Consider the following 13935-nt stretch of genomic DNA (forward strand, 5'->3'; position numbering starts at 1 on the left):
CAGCTAATTATACTGCACCTATCCATTGAACTGTCTTGAGTGCATTTAAACATCCGAATATTATCTGCAAATCAGCCATTTAACTCTCCATCCAAATCAGTAATATATGAAACAAACAAGATAGAATCCCAAGGAACAAACATTATCACATTTATTTCAATCACTGTTTTGCTGAGAATCATAATGTTGTGCTTTTGTGGCACATTACATTATTTGCTTATTGAATAGATACTACTTAAATATTTGCTACATGCTTATTTTAGGGGGGAGAAGGGTTACAGAAAAAAAGGAAAAAGTAAACATTATCTAATGTTTATTTCATTGTTAGCTTTAAATACTTGTCATCAGTTTCCAAATTCGTTGTTCCTTTTTATGATACCCATGAGATAGTTTAGAACACCATTGATAAATCTTGTGGAATCCTATTATGTTTGTAATATTCATTTTCATGTAGGTTAGGATTATCATAAAATACTTTTCCATATGATATGAGTACAATAAGTCTGAGAGTAGGTATATTTGACCAGATTTTCGGTTATTCTTATGGGATATTCATAGGAAGTGCAATTTTTACATTAATGTGGAATTTACAACCGCCCGTATCTCTTGCGCCTTTGAGGCTTGGTTTTTTTCTTCTTAACTTTCCCTACTCTTTGCATGTAGCAGTAGTGATGAACATGAATAAAATGTTCTTGGAGTCAGCAATGGCCTTCTGCTTTATACAAATTTTAACCAGACATGCCCATGTTTAATATATTTTCCAACTCCCAAAAATGAAATTAGCACTTCCTGAAATTAAATGTCACCTCATTTTTATTTCCACTTTAACAATTTGATCCAAATCCAACCACCAATACCCAACCTTCCGTTGGTTAACAATATCGTGCTTAGTTTTTGTCAACCTGACACAGGAAAATGCAATTAAGCTGGAAAGAGTGCAGAGAAGATTTATGAAGATGTTGTCAGGATTGGAGGACCCGAGCTATAGGGAGAGGTTGGGGAGGCTTGGACTTTATCTCTTGTAGTGAAGGAGATTGAGAGTGATCTGATAGAGGTGCATAAAATCAGAAGGCGAATAGAAATGGTGAATGCACAGAGTCTTTTTCGATGATAGGGGAATCAAGAATCAGAGTGCATAGGTTTAAGGTGAAGGGTAAGATATAAGAGGCAACTTTTTCACACAGAGGTATTGGGGATTTGGAACGACCTGCCAGTGGAAATAGTTGACGCGGGTACAATAACAACACTTAACAACTTTTGGACAGATACATGGATAGGAAAGGTGGAGAGAGATATGGACAAAACAAGGGCAAATAGAACCAGCTTAGATGGGGCATCTTGATCAACATGGATGGGTTGGACCAAAGGGCCTGTTTCCATGCTATGACTCTATGACTTGAATAGAAAATAAAGTCACATTTCTTCCATTGCTTTTCTTATTAACATTGAATGTGTATGGTCATTACACATTAAATGTGTAATGACCATACACCTTATGCTCATGGTCACCGCTGGACCCTTCTGACTTTTATTCCTTAAAAGTTGTTGAAATAGATGTCAAATCAGTATAATGATCTCTTGCTGATGAATGTTAGCTTTAGCAATCATCAGCAGTGGTATAATAAAACCATATATAACCATATAACAATTACAGCACGGAAACAGGCCATCACGACCCTTCTAGTCCGTGCCGAACACGTATTCTCCCCTAGTCCCATATACCTGCACTCAGACCATAACCCTCCATTCCTTTCCCGTCCATATAACTATCCAATTTATTTTTAAATGATAAATAACAAAGGTTCCAAGACAAAGGTGAGAAATTCAGGATTTTTGGCTTAAACTAAATTTCTTCCATATTAATGGTACCTACTAATTTTAACCTCATTTCCCTGTGTGTATGCAATTCATTTCCTCAAATAGTTTCTTTTTAATTTGCTACACGATAACCTCTACTCAACACAATTCTGAATTTCCATGAAAGTAAGTACTTTTGTACAAACATATGGATTGCACTTTAAAAGTGCTGCATGAAGCAAGGCCAACTTTAAAATAAACAATCTTTATTTCATATGTGATCAATAAACAAAACAAAATACACTTCACACTGCAGAAGTCTAACTAGCATGCAACTGTTTCCCTTTTATCTGGCATTTATTGTGAATAATGCAGTGTTTTAAGGATTTCTGGCTGAAATCTGGTTTCTCTGGAAGAGACGTTCCAAAACAAAGCTTTAATTACCATATTTTACTGTTTCCTTTGTGATAAGACTAGTTGACTGAGCTAGCAATCTACTTTGCCATAGCACATGAAGAGTACTCCCTATGTAGTATTGTGTGGGTTGGATCATGTTATTTATAGTTCCTGTTGCTTAACCTTTTAATGAAAACACCATGTTACCTTTAAAAGTAGTAATATATATTGAATCCTTTTTGGCCATAGGCAAAGTTGTAGAAGACTGGTGATGAGCTAATATTGTTCCTTGTTTAAGAAGGGCAACATGGAAAATCCAGGAAATTATAGGCTGGTAAACTTCACATCTATGATAGGGAAATTACTAGAGAAGGTTATAAGGGACAACATTTAGCCACATTTGTAAATCATTGACTTATTACCCACAGTCAGAATGGCATTGTGCAAGGGAGGTTCCATCTCACAAACTTGATTGTGTTTTTTTGAGGAGGTTATGAAGATGATTAATGAGGGTAGTGCAGTGAATGTTATTAATATGGCATTTAATGAAGTATTGATAAGGTCTCACATAGTAGGCTGGTCGAGAAGATTAAATCACATGCAATCCATGACGGGTTGGTAAGATAGATAGAAAATTGGCTTGGCCACAGATGACAGATGGTAGCGGTGTTTGTCTGTGACCTGTTGTGTTCCACAAGGATCATTGCTGGGACCTCTCTTTGTAATATCTATAAATGATTAGGATGAAAGCAAAGGTGGTCCAATCAGTAAGTTTGTTGATGACATGAAAATTGGTGGAATTGTGGATTATGAGAAAGGTTTTCAAATGATGCAACAAGATCAAGTCAAGAGTCAAGAGAGTTTATTGTCATGTGTCCCAGATAGGTCAATGAAATTCTTGCATTGCTGCAGCACAACAGGATATTGTAGTCATAAATACAGATCAGATCAGTGTGTCCATGTACCAATATATATATACTGTATATATATATATACACACATCAGTAAACAGATAAAGTGCAATAGGTTGTTATAGTTCATAGTTTGTTTGAAGTTGTGTTTAATAGTCTGATGGCTGTGGGGAAGAAGCTTTCCTGAATCTGGATGTTGCAGATTTCACGCTCCTGTACCTTCTACCCAATGGCAGCAGAGGTGAGTGTGTGGCCGGGATGGTGTGGCTCCTTTATGATGCTGGTAGCCTTTATGAAGCAGCGACTGCGATAGATCCCCTCGATGGTAGGGAGGTCAAAACCGATGATGGACTGGGCAGCGGTTACGACTTTTTGCAGCTTTTTCCGCTCCTGGACCTGCTTCTGGTCAGGTTGCCGTACCAAGCCACGATGCAACCGGTCAGCATGCTCTCTACTGTGCAACTGTAGAAGTTCGAGAGAGTCCTCCTTGACATACCGACTCTCCGTAATCTTCTCAGGAAGTAGAGGCGCTGATGTGCTTTCTTTATGATTGCATCAGTGTTCTGGGACCAGGAGAGATCTTCGGAAATATGCACGCCCAGGAATTTGAAGTTCTTGACCCTTTCCACCATCGACCCGTTTATATAAACGGGACTGTGGGACCCCCATCCTACCCCTTCCGAAGTCCACAATCAGTTCCTTGGTTTTGTTGGAGTTGAGAGCCAGTTTATTGTGCTGGCACCATTTGGTCAATCGGTCGATCTCACTTCTATACTCTGACTCGTCCCCATCAGTGATACGTCCCACAACAGTGGTGTCGTCAGCGAACTTGATGATGGAGTTCGCACTATGTCCGGCTACGCAGTCCTGAGTATAGAGTGAGTACAACAGGGGGCTGAGCACGCAGCCTTGAGGTGCTCCCGTGCTGATTGTTATCGAGGATGACACATTTCCACCAATACGGACAGACTGTGGTCTGTGAATGAGGAAATTGAGGATCTAATTGCAGAGGGATGCGCAGAGACCCAGATCTGAGAGCATGGCAACCAGCTTGGAGCGGATCTTAGTATTAAATGCCGAGCTGCAGTCAATGAATAACAACCTAACATATGAGTTTTAGTTGTTCAAGTGGACCAGAGCGGAGTGGAGTGCCAGTGAGATCGCATCCACCGTTGATCTGTTCTGGCGGTAAGCGAACCGCAGTGGGTCCAGGTTTTTGTCAAGGTATGAGTAGATTTGTTCAGCCTCTCAAAGCACTTCATCACCACAGACATTAGTGCCACTGGTCGATAGTCATTGAGGCATGTCACCTTGCTCTTCTTGGGCACCGGTATTATTGATGCCCTTTTAAAGCAGGTGGGAACCTCAGACCTCAGAAGTGAGAGGTTGAAAATGTCCGTAAAAACTCCAGCCAGTTGGTCCGCACAGGTTTTTAATACACGCCCGGGTATACCATCAGGTCCAGGCGCTTTCCAAGGGTTCACCCCTCTGAAGGATCTTCTGACGTCGGCCTCTGTGACCGTAATGCCATCACTGCGAATGGGGGCTCGGGAAGGCACATCAGTATTCTCCCTATCAAAGCGTATGTAAAACGCATTGAGCTCGTCAGGGAGTGATGCTTCGCTGACATTTGAGCTGCCTCCTGATTTTGCCTTGTAGGAGCTGATGGCATTCAAGCCCTGCCACAGTTGCCGAACATCCGACTCATCGTCCAGCTTGGAGCAGAAGTCCCTTTTGGCCTTTTTGATGACCTTACCAAGGCCGTATCTGGACTTCTGGTAGACCTCTGTAAAATCAGACCTGAATGCCCGGGATCTGGTCTGCAGAAGATTGTGGATCTCATGGTTCATCTTAGGCTTCTGATTAGGAAACACTCGGAATGTTTTTGTTGTGATTCAGTCCTCCACACAATTCTTTATGAAGTCTGTAGCGACTGTGGCGTATTTATTCAGGTCCGCTGCCGAGTCCCTGAACATTGCCCAGTCTACAGACTCCAAACAGTCTTGGAGTTGTACCTCTGCCTCCCATTTCTATAGGAAGAAAGTGGGGTTATTTGTAGAGGATGCTAAAGAGGTGCTCCAGAATGTTGCCTGGATTGAAGTGCATTAGCAATAAGGAGAGGTTGGCAAACTTGGACTGTTTTTCTGGTGTGCCGGAACTGAGGGGCAACATGATAGAAATATATAAAATGATGAGAGGCATGAATAGAGTAGATAGAGTCATAGAACCTACAGCATGGAAGCCGGCCCTCTGGCCCAACTCATCCTTGCTGGCCAAGATGCTCCATCTAGTCCCATTTACCTGCATTTGGACCATATCCCCATTAACCTTTCCTATTCACATAACTGTCCAAATGTATTTTAAATGTTGCTATTGTACCTGCCTCCACTATTTCCTCTGGCAGCTCATTCCATTTACCAACCACCCTTTGTGAAAAAGTTACACTTCAGGTACCCATTAAATCTTTCCCCTCCCGCCCTCCAGTTCTTGATTCCCGTACCCTGGGAAACAGACCCTATCAAGGTTTGTCATGAGTTTGATACACCTCTATAAGATCACCCCTCAGCCTCCTCTGTCCCAAGGAATAAAGTCTTAGTCTGTCTGACTTCTCCCTCTAGCCAATGCCCTCTAGTGCTGGCAACATCTTCATAAATCTTTTCTACACTTTTTCCAGCTTAATAAAATTATTACTACAGCAGGGTGACCAAAACTGAACACAATACTAGAAATCATAGGTTTATGGTGAGAGAGCAAAAGTTTAAAGGAGATGTGCACAGGTTTTTTTTTACATAGAACGGTAGGTTCCTGGAACAGGTTTAAAGGGCAAATGGTAGCATAAAATATAATAACAGCAATAAGAGACATTTGGACAGACACTTGAAAAGGCAGGGGATAGTAGGATGCAGACCATATGTAGGCAGATGGGATTTGTTTAATTTTGCATCATGGTCAGCATGGTGGTCTGAAGGGCCTATTCCAGGGCTATATATACTGTTCTCTGTTAACTTCCCAGATAAATCTCAAAAAATGACATAAAGTGAATCAACCTCTCATTCATGAAATTAAAACAGAGCATTATTTATTCAATCAGGTTACTATCAATTTGTCACGAAGAAATGCATTAATACAATCAAATAATGATACAACGGGTACAAGACAGCCTTTACAAATGTAACTCTGCACATAATATTATCTCAGGTTCAGCACTGCTAAACAGTCCTTTCAGTGGTCACCCAGTATTCTATTATAGCTGGAGAAGTCCATTTTTTAATCATTCTACATTGTATCTTGTGATTTGAGTTCGATAGAATATTACTCACAATTTACATGAATGAAACTTATTTTTGTTGCTCATATCAGAATGCCATGTGATAGTAGTAGTATTAGACCATTCGGCCCATCAAGTCTATTCCGCCATTCAATCTATCTCTCCCTCCCAACCCCATTCTCCTGCCTTCTCCCCATAACATCTGACACCTATACTAATCAAGAATCTATCTATCTCTGCTTTAAAAACATACACTGTGTCTCCACAGCCTGCGGCAAAGAATTCCACAGATTCACCACCCTCTGACTAAAGACATTTCTCCTCTTCTCGTTCCTAAAAGAACGTCCTTTAATTCTGTGGTTATGATCTCTAGTGCTATACTCTCCTATTCGTGAAACATCCACATCCTCAGAGTCCACATCCTCAGAGTCCACATCCACTCTACCCAAGCCATTCACTATTCTGTATGTTTCAATGAGGTTCCCTCTCATTCTTCTAAACTACAGGGAGTACAGGCCCAATGCCGACAAATGCTCATCATAGGTTAACCTACTCACTCCTGGGATCATTCTTGTAAACCTTCTCTGGACCCTCTCCAGAGTCAGCACATCCTTCCTCAGATATGGTGCCCAAAATTGCTCACAATATTCCAAATGCAGCCCTACCAGCACCTGTTTTCAATGGGATAAAACTCTCAAGGTGCTTAACCGAATAAAACTTACGATTAAGCCAAAACAAACAAGTATTTTCTGTTTTATATCAGATTTATAGCATAGGCAGTTTTGCTTTTCAATTTGAAAAATCAGATGATAATGTGAGAATGTAATTTATAATCACAACGTATTTAACTCAATTACTATAAAACTCTTCAACATAAATAAGTGAAAAAGCATAAATTATACACATTTTGTGTAACATTTCCTTTGAGCCCAGTCTAGTTTCCCTGTACAGGCAATAATCAGTGTATGATTATAGGAAGCCTGAAACAAGATAACAAATTAACTACTGTCCCCAGTGATTATATAAATATACCTTCAGTGTTTGATTCATTGTCTTGGCAGCTGCAGCATGTGGCTAGAAGCAATACTGTAAACTTATGTGAACCTACTTACATTTAAAACACACTGCTTAAAAGATACCTAATTGAGTTTTTATCTGTGGAAAAATGTTGCACAATATTCAAAACACCGGTATTCTGACATCAATAGGAATTGTCAGTGTCCATGATTTAGTTCTGTCAGTCAAATTTACAAAAATATTGGTGGGACAATATATGAGACTTATCATGTGGGGGACAATAAAGGGGTGTTAATTTAATGTTTTTATGGACAATAGACACTAGGTGCAGGAGTAGGCCATTTGGCCCTTCGAGCCAGCACCGCCATTCAATGTGATTATGGCTGATCATCCCCAATCAGTACCCCGTTCCTGCCTTCTCCCCATATCCCCTGACTCCGCTATTTTTAAGAGCCCTATCTAGCTCTCTCTTGAAAGCATCCAGAGAACCTGCCTCCATCACCCTCTGAGGCAGAGAATTCCACAGACTCACCACTCTCTGTGAGAAAAAGTGTTTTCTCGTCTCTGTTCTAAATGGCTTACTCCTTATTTTTAACCTGTGGTCCCTGGTTCTGGACTGCCCCAACATCGGGAACATGCTTCCTGCCTCTAGTGTGTCCAAGCCCGTAACAATCTTATATGTTTCAATGAGATCCCCTCTCATCCTTCTAAACTCCAGAGTGTACAAGCCCAGCTGCTCCATTCTCTCAGCATATGACAGTTCCGCCATCCTGGGAATTAACCTTGTAAACCTACGCTGCACTCCCTCAATAGCAAGAATGTCCTTCCTCAAATTAGGGGACCAAAACTGCACACAATACTCCAGGTATGGTCTCACTAGGGCTCTGTACAACTGCAGAAGGACCTATTTGCTCCTATATTCGATTCCTCTTGTTATAAAGGCCAACATGCCATTCGCTTTCTTCACTGCCTGCTGTACCTGCATGCTTACTTTCATAGACTGATGTACAAGGACCCCCAGATCCCGTTGTACTTCCCTTTTCCCAACTTGATGCCATTTAGATAGTAATCTGCCTTCCTGTTTTTGCTACCAAAGTGGATAACCTCACATTTATCCGCATTAAACTTCATCTGCCATGCATCTGCCCACTCATCCTACCTGTCCAAATCACCCTGCATTCTTATAGCATCCTCCTCACAGTTCACACTGCCACCCAGCTTTGTGTCATCTGCAAATTTGCTAATGTTACTTTGAATCCCTTCATCCAAATCATTGGTGTATATGGAGGACCGTGTGGATCAGACTACTCTGTGTCTCCCTAGTTCCGAGCAGAATATAGCTATCTAATTTCTCAACTGATATGTCCATCAACAAATTTTGTAATTTCACCTACCTCTGAAGAGAATTCACTGCTATAATTACAGTGGAATTCATAATTTGTGGGATTTTGTTTTGTTCCTTAGGATCATGTTCTATGACCTCAGACCTACAAAGGGCTGTTTAATTTGTCATGTTTCTCTGATCTAGATTGCTTCCTAGAAAGTTTAAAGAAAGACCAGAACAAGGACAGGATCCTCAGACCCGTAAGCTTTATGTCATCAGCTTCAATGAGTGGTAAGTATTTGCAATTCAGTGGAATAAATCTTACACAATGAAGATCTTAATCTATTTTTCTAAGTATTGTTAGATATGAAAATTTACTTCTATACTTTTGCTATCTGGTGGCTTGGATTCCATTCCTAAGCTTTTATTTTGTCCACACTAGAGATTAACATGCAACCCAACCCTTTTTCAGATGCAAAAGAAAAGCAAAACATACAGATTAAACAACCATAAATGAATTCCTGCTAAATTTACAGGGACTTATTTTAAGGGTGATTTCTTATCCCTTTCTTTCTTGTCAGGGTCACATTTATTTTATTGGTCACATGGAGCAGATCTTTCTAACATCGTTTGTGATCATCACATTTCTGTTGATACTTGGTCTGGATCCAGAGAGCCGACTTCACTAATCCAAAGCATCTTAGACTAAAGCAGCAAGCTGTGTCTCCAACAGTGAACTAAAGAGGACACGCTCACAAATTGTAAAAATTAGCAAAGCACCACCTCCAAGCATGGCCTACTGTCAAAGTTGCACAAACTTTTAAATATTTCTGACAGACACCATATCAGATATTTTACAACTATTTTCAAAGTAGCAATTATGTTTTATAAATATATAAATAGCATGAAAGACAAAATGTAATAAAACAATTTGATTAAGTACAGTAGCACAGTGGTTGTTACTGGACTTGTAGACAGATTTAATTGATACAGAAACACAAGTTCGAATCCCATGGCAGCATGCAATTTAAATTCAGGTAATTAAATAAGCCTTTGATTTAATACAGAAAGGTTAGTCCTAGACGCGGGAAGTAAGAAACTCCAGGATAGTTGCAGAAAAATAATTTGGTCCACCGATGTCCTTCAAAGAGCGATATATGCTGTGCTTCTCTCCCCTATCCTATACATGACTTTAGTCCTATCAAGAAAGTTAGATATTAACTGCCTCCTGAATTCAGTTGAAGAATAAACATCAGCATTGCCAGTGATGTCCATGCCTTGCGACTGAATTTTTAAAAATAAACTATTAAAAAAGCACTTACACACACATTAATAATTAAAAAACATTAAGCTAGAGCTTAAGCATTAAACACAAATAAATTTTGTTCCCCTTTTCTATTTTCTTCACAGCTCTTCAAGTCCCATAATAATCCATAATGAGGTTATGGATCCTGTGGCTGGTTTAAACTAACCCAGGATCATGAGTGGTGATTCTCCAGCAAGGCTGAATTGGAATCCACATGGAATGTATTAATGGATTCATGCTGCAAATGTGTTGGTAACTTTAGAAACAAGGAACTGCAGATGCTGGTTTACACAAAAGGACCCAAAGTGCTGGAGTAACTCAGTGGGTCAAGCAGCATCTCTGGAGAACATGGATATGTGATGTTTCAGGTCGGGACCATTGTTGAGACTACTGTATTAATATAGAAAATAATAGAGTTGTTTTCAATCAAAATTTGCTCTAGAGGTTAGCAAATTTATGAAGCTAATCAGATCTAACCTAAGGAGGTAAATTTCTCCTTCTGAGACAGTTTACTACAAAATTCTGATAGACTTGTTGGAAAGTACTTTAACGTGGAACAATGCGTATATAGATATGGAGTCAAGCTCATGAAAGCTGGAAGCATATCTGGAAGTAAACTTCAAGTCAAGTCAAGTCAAGTTTATTTGTCACATACACATACGAGATGTGCAGTGAAATGAAAGTGGCAATGCTCGCGGACTTTTGTGCAAAAGACAAACAACAAAACAACCAAACAAATTATAAACACAATCATAACACACATATTATTTTACATAATAAATAATGGAAGGAAAAACGTTCTGTAGAGTTAGTCCCTGGTGAGATAGGCGTTTACAGTCCGAATTGCCTCTGGGAAGAAACTCCTTCTCAACCTCTCCGTTCTCACCGCATGGCAACGGAGGCGTTTGCCTGACCGTAGCAGCTGGAACAGTCCGTTGCAGGGGTGGAAGGGGTCTCCCATGATTTTATTTGCTCTGGAGTTGCACCTCCTGTTGTATAGTTCCTGCAGGGGGGCGAGTGAAGTTCCCATAGTGCGTTCGGCCGAACGCACTACTCTCTGCAGAGCCTTCTTGTCCTTGGCAGAGCAATTCCCAAACCTGATGGTAATGTTCCCGGACAAGATGCTTTCCACCACTGCTGCGTAGAAGCACTGGAGGATCCTCGGAGACACTCTGAATTTCCTCAATTGCCTGAGGTGGTAAAGGCGCTGCCTTGCCTTACTCACGAGTGCTGAGGCGTGTGATGCCCATGTCATATCCTCGGAGATGTGGACTCCCAGATATTTAAAGCAGCTCACCCTATCCACAGTATCCCCATTTATCCTCAATGATGAGCACGTCCTCGGATGATGTGCCCTCCTAAATTCCACGATCAGCTCCTTAGTTTTTTTGATAACATGTCTTGCAAGCTTCTTGAGACTAAGATATTAATACAAAGGCAATATCATGGCCTGAACACTGAGTAGAGAGTGGAATACTTAGTGCTCACAGATGCTACTGAGAAATGTATGCTCACAGCACTGAGGTAAGAAGTTACCTTCCATAATTAAAGACAAGAGCAGGACTAAACTTTCATCTTTCTCCATCATCAATCAAGATCCTGGCTAATTTTCTACCTCAATGCCTGATTCCTTCATATCCAGAATTTCCTCCATAATTATTGAATTAACTTAATTGACTGTTCCCTTCAATCCTCCAGGGTAGAAAATTCCAAAGATTCAACAAAGTTTTGAGGTGTAAGAGGAAAAAATACTTCATCTGAGCACTCACCATCTCTGAACAATGTAGTAAATGATAACCCACAAAAGCATCAAGAGTTTATATTGCTGGGCTGCAAGGGATACACATTCCTGTGTGGTTCAGTAACTTACTAGTACCCCCACCAATAAAACAGCGATGCTCCCAACAAACCATTCATTGTAGTCACTTTCTCCCCCCATCAATGGATGTTTTTGCTTTCATCATTGAGCAATTGAAATGCCAGAAGACAAAGAATGGGCAACATGGAAAAGTGTTGCAAAACAGAAAATCATATATTTAAATGGAATGGGAATTATAATGTCTTATCAGATGCTCTAAGGCTTTTAAAACATAGCTGTGGACATTAACAAGAGGCATACACATTTATGGTGAATACTGCATGTCATAATATTAATTTGATGTCAGGAGTGATATAATTATACCATAAGACAACCTCATCATTCCATTAATCAATTTGGTGAACCTTCACTCCACTGTTGCCAAGGCAATTACTTACAGTATGTCCTAATAGACAATAGACAATAGACAATAGACAATAGACACCAGGTGCAGGAGTAGGCCATTCGGCCCTTCGAGCCATGGCTGATCATCCCCAATCAGTACCCCGTTCCTGCCTTCTCCCCATATCCCCTGACTCCACTATCTTTAAGAGCCCTATCTAGCTCTCTCTTGAAGGTATCCAGAGAACCTGCCTCCACCGCCCTCTGAGGCAGAGAATTCCACAGACTCACAACTCTCTGTGAGAAAAAGTGTGTCCTCGTCTCCATTCTAAATGGCATGCCCCTTATTCTTAAACTGTGTCCCCTGGTTCTGGACTCCCCCGACATCGGGAACATGTTTCCTGCCTCTAGCGTGTCCAAACCCTTAATAATCTTATATGTTTCAATAAGATCCCCTCTCATCTTTCTAAACTCTAGAGTATACAAGCCCAGCCGCTCCCTCTCAGCATATGACAGTCCCGCCATCCCGGGAATTAACCATGTAAATCTACGCTGAACTCCCTCAATAGCAAGAATGTCCTTCCTCAAATTAGGGGACCAAAACTGCACACAATACTCCAGGTGTGGTCTCACTAGGGCCCTGTACAACTGCAGAAGGACCTCTTTGCTCCTATACTCAACTCCTCTTGATATAAAGGCTAACATGCCATTCGCTTTCTTCACTGCCTGCTGTACCTGCATGCTTACTTTCATTAAATGAAATACAAGGACCCACAGATCCTGTTGTACTTCCCCTTTTCCCAACTTGTCAACAGTTAGATAGTAATCTGCCTTCCTGTTTTTGCTACCAAAGAGGATAACCTCACATTTATCCCCATTAAACTGCATCTGCCATGCATCTGCCCACTCACCCAACCTGTCCAAGTCACCCTGCATTCTCATATCATCCACCTCACAGTTCACACTGCCACCTAGCTCCTTGCCCACTAATGTCACTAAAACTGGAATCAGTCTCCAAATATAACTGTAACAAGATTACTTTACCTACGTATTCCATCCCTCTAATAAGAGTCCAACATTCCATTTGCCTTAATTGAAAAACAGATCAGCATATTGTTAAGGAAGTAGATGAAGATATATCTGTAACGTATGTTACATGTGGCAAAATATATTTGAGAAGCATTGGCGGATGGAGTATTGCAAGGCAATTATCATTCACACAACTTATCATACTTATATCACCGATATATTATAGGTGCTCCTCAGAAAAAAGTGTTGACTAGATTTTAGGTAAAATTATTAGGAATAGTCCTGTGATCTAACTGACGAGCAGGTACAACCACCTCATGCTTGAAACTCCCTTCAGTAATAGCGATACTAGTGTATAACATGGTTATGTATTTATACTTGAAAGTCTTTTAGATATACAATTTTTTGTACTTATGCCATTGCAATTTTCCTTTATTCTCAAGTACATTTATACATCAGCCTCTCCTGTAGTTTCATTTCTTAAATTCTTTCCATGCTTTTACAAAATAAACATTAACCATTTTATCAATAATGTGTGTCAGCCTTGACTCAATGTTTATATTTTTACTTAAGTTCAAATGTTGTGGTTTCAAGCTGCTGGAAATCAAGCACTTAATCTGATCTACACTTCAGTTCAGTACTAAGGAATTCTACTTTCCCATCTACTTTCTCAGCTGGATGGAAAAT

The sequence above is a fragment of the Leucoraja erinacea genome, chromosome 18, assembly GCF_028641065.1.
Source record: "Leucoraja erinacea ecotype New England chromosome 18, Leri_hhj_1, whole genome shotgun sequence".
NCBI classification, from domain to species: Eukaryota; Metazoa; Chordata; class Chondrichthyes; order Rajiformes; family Rajidae; genus Leucoraja; species Leucoraja erinaceus.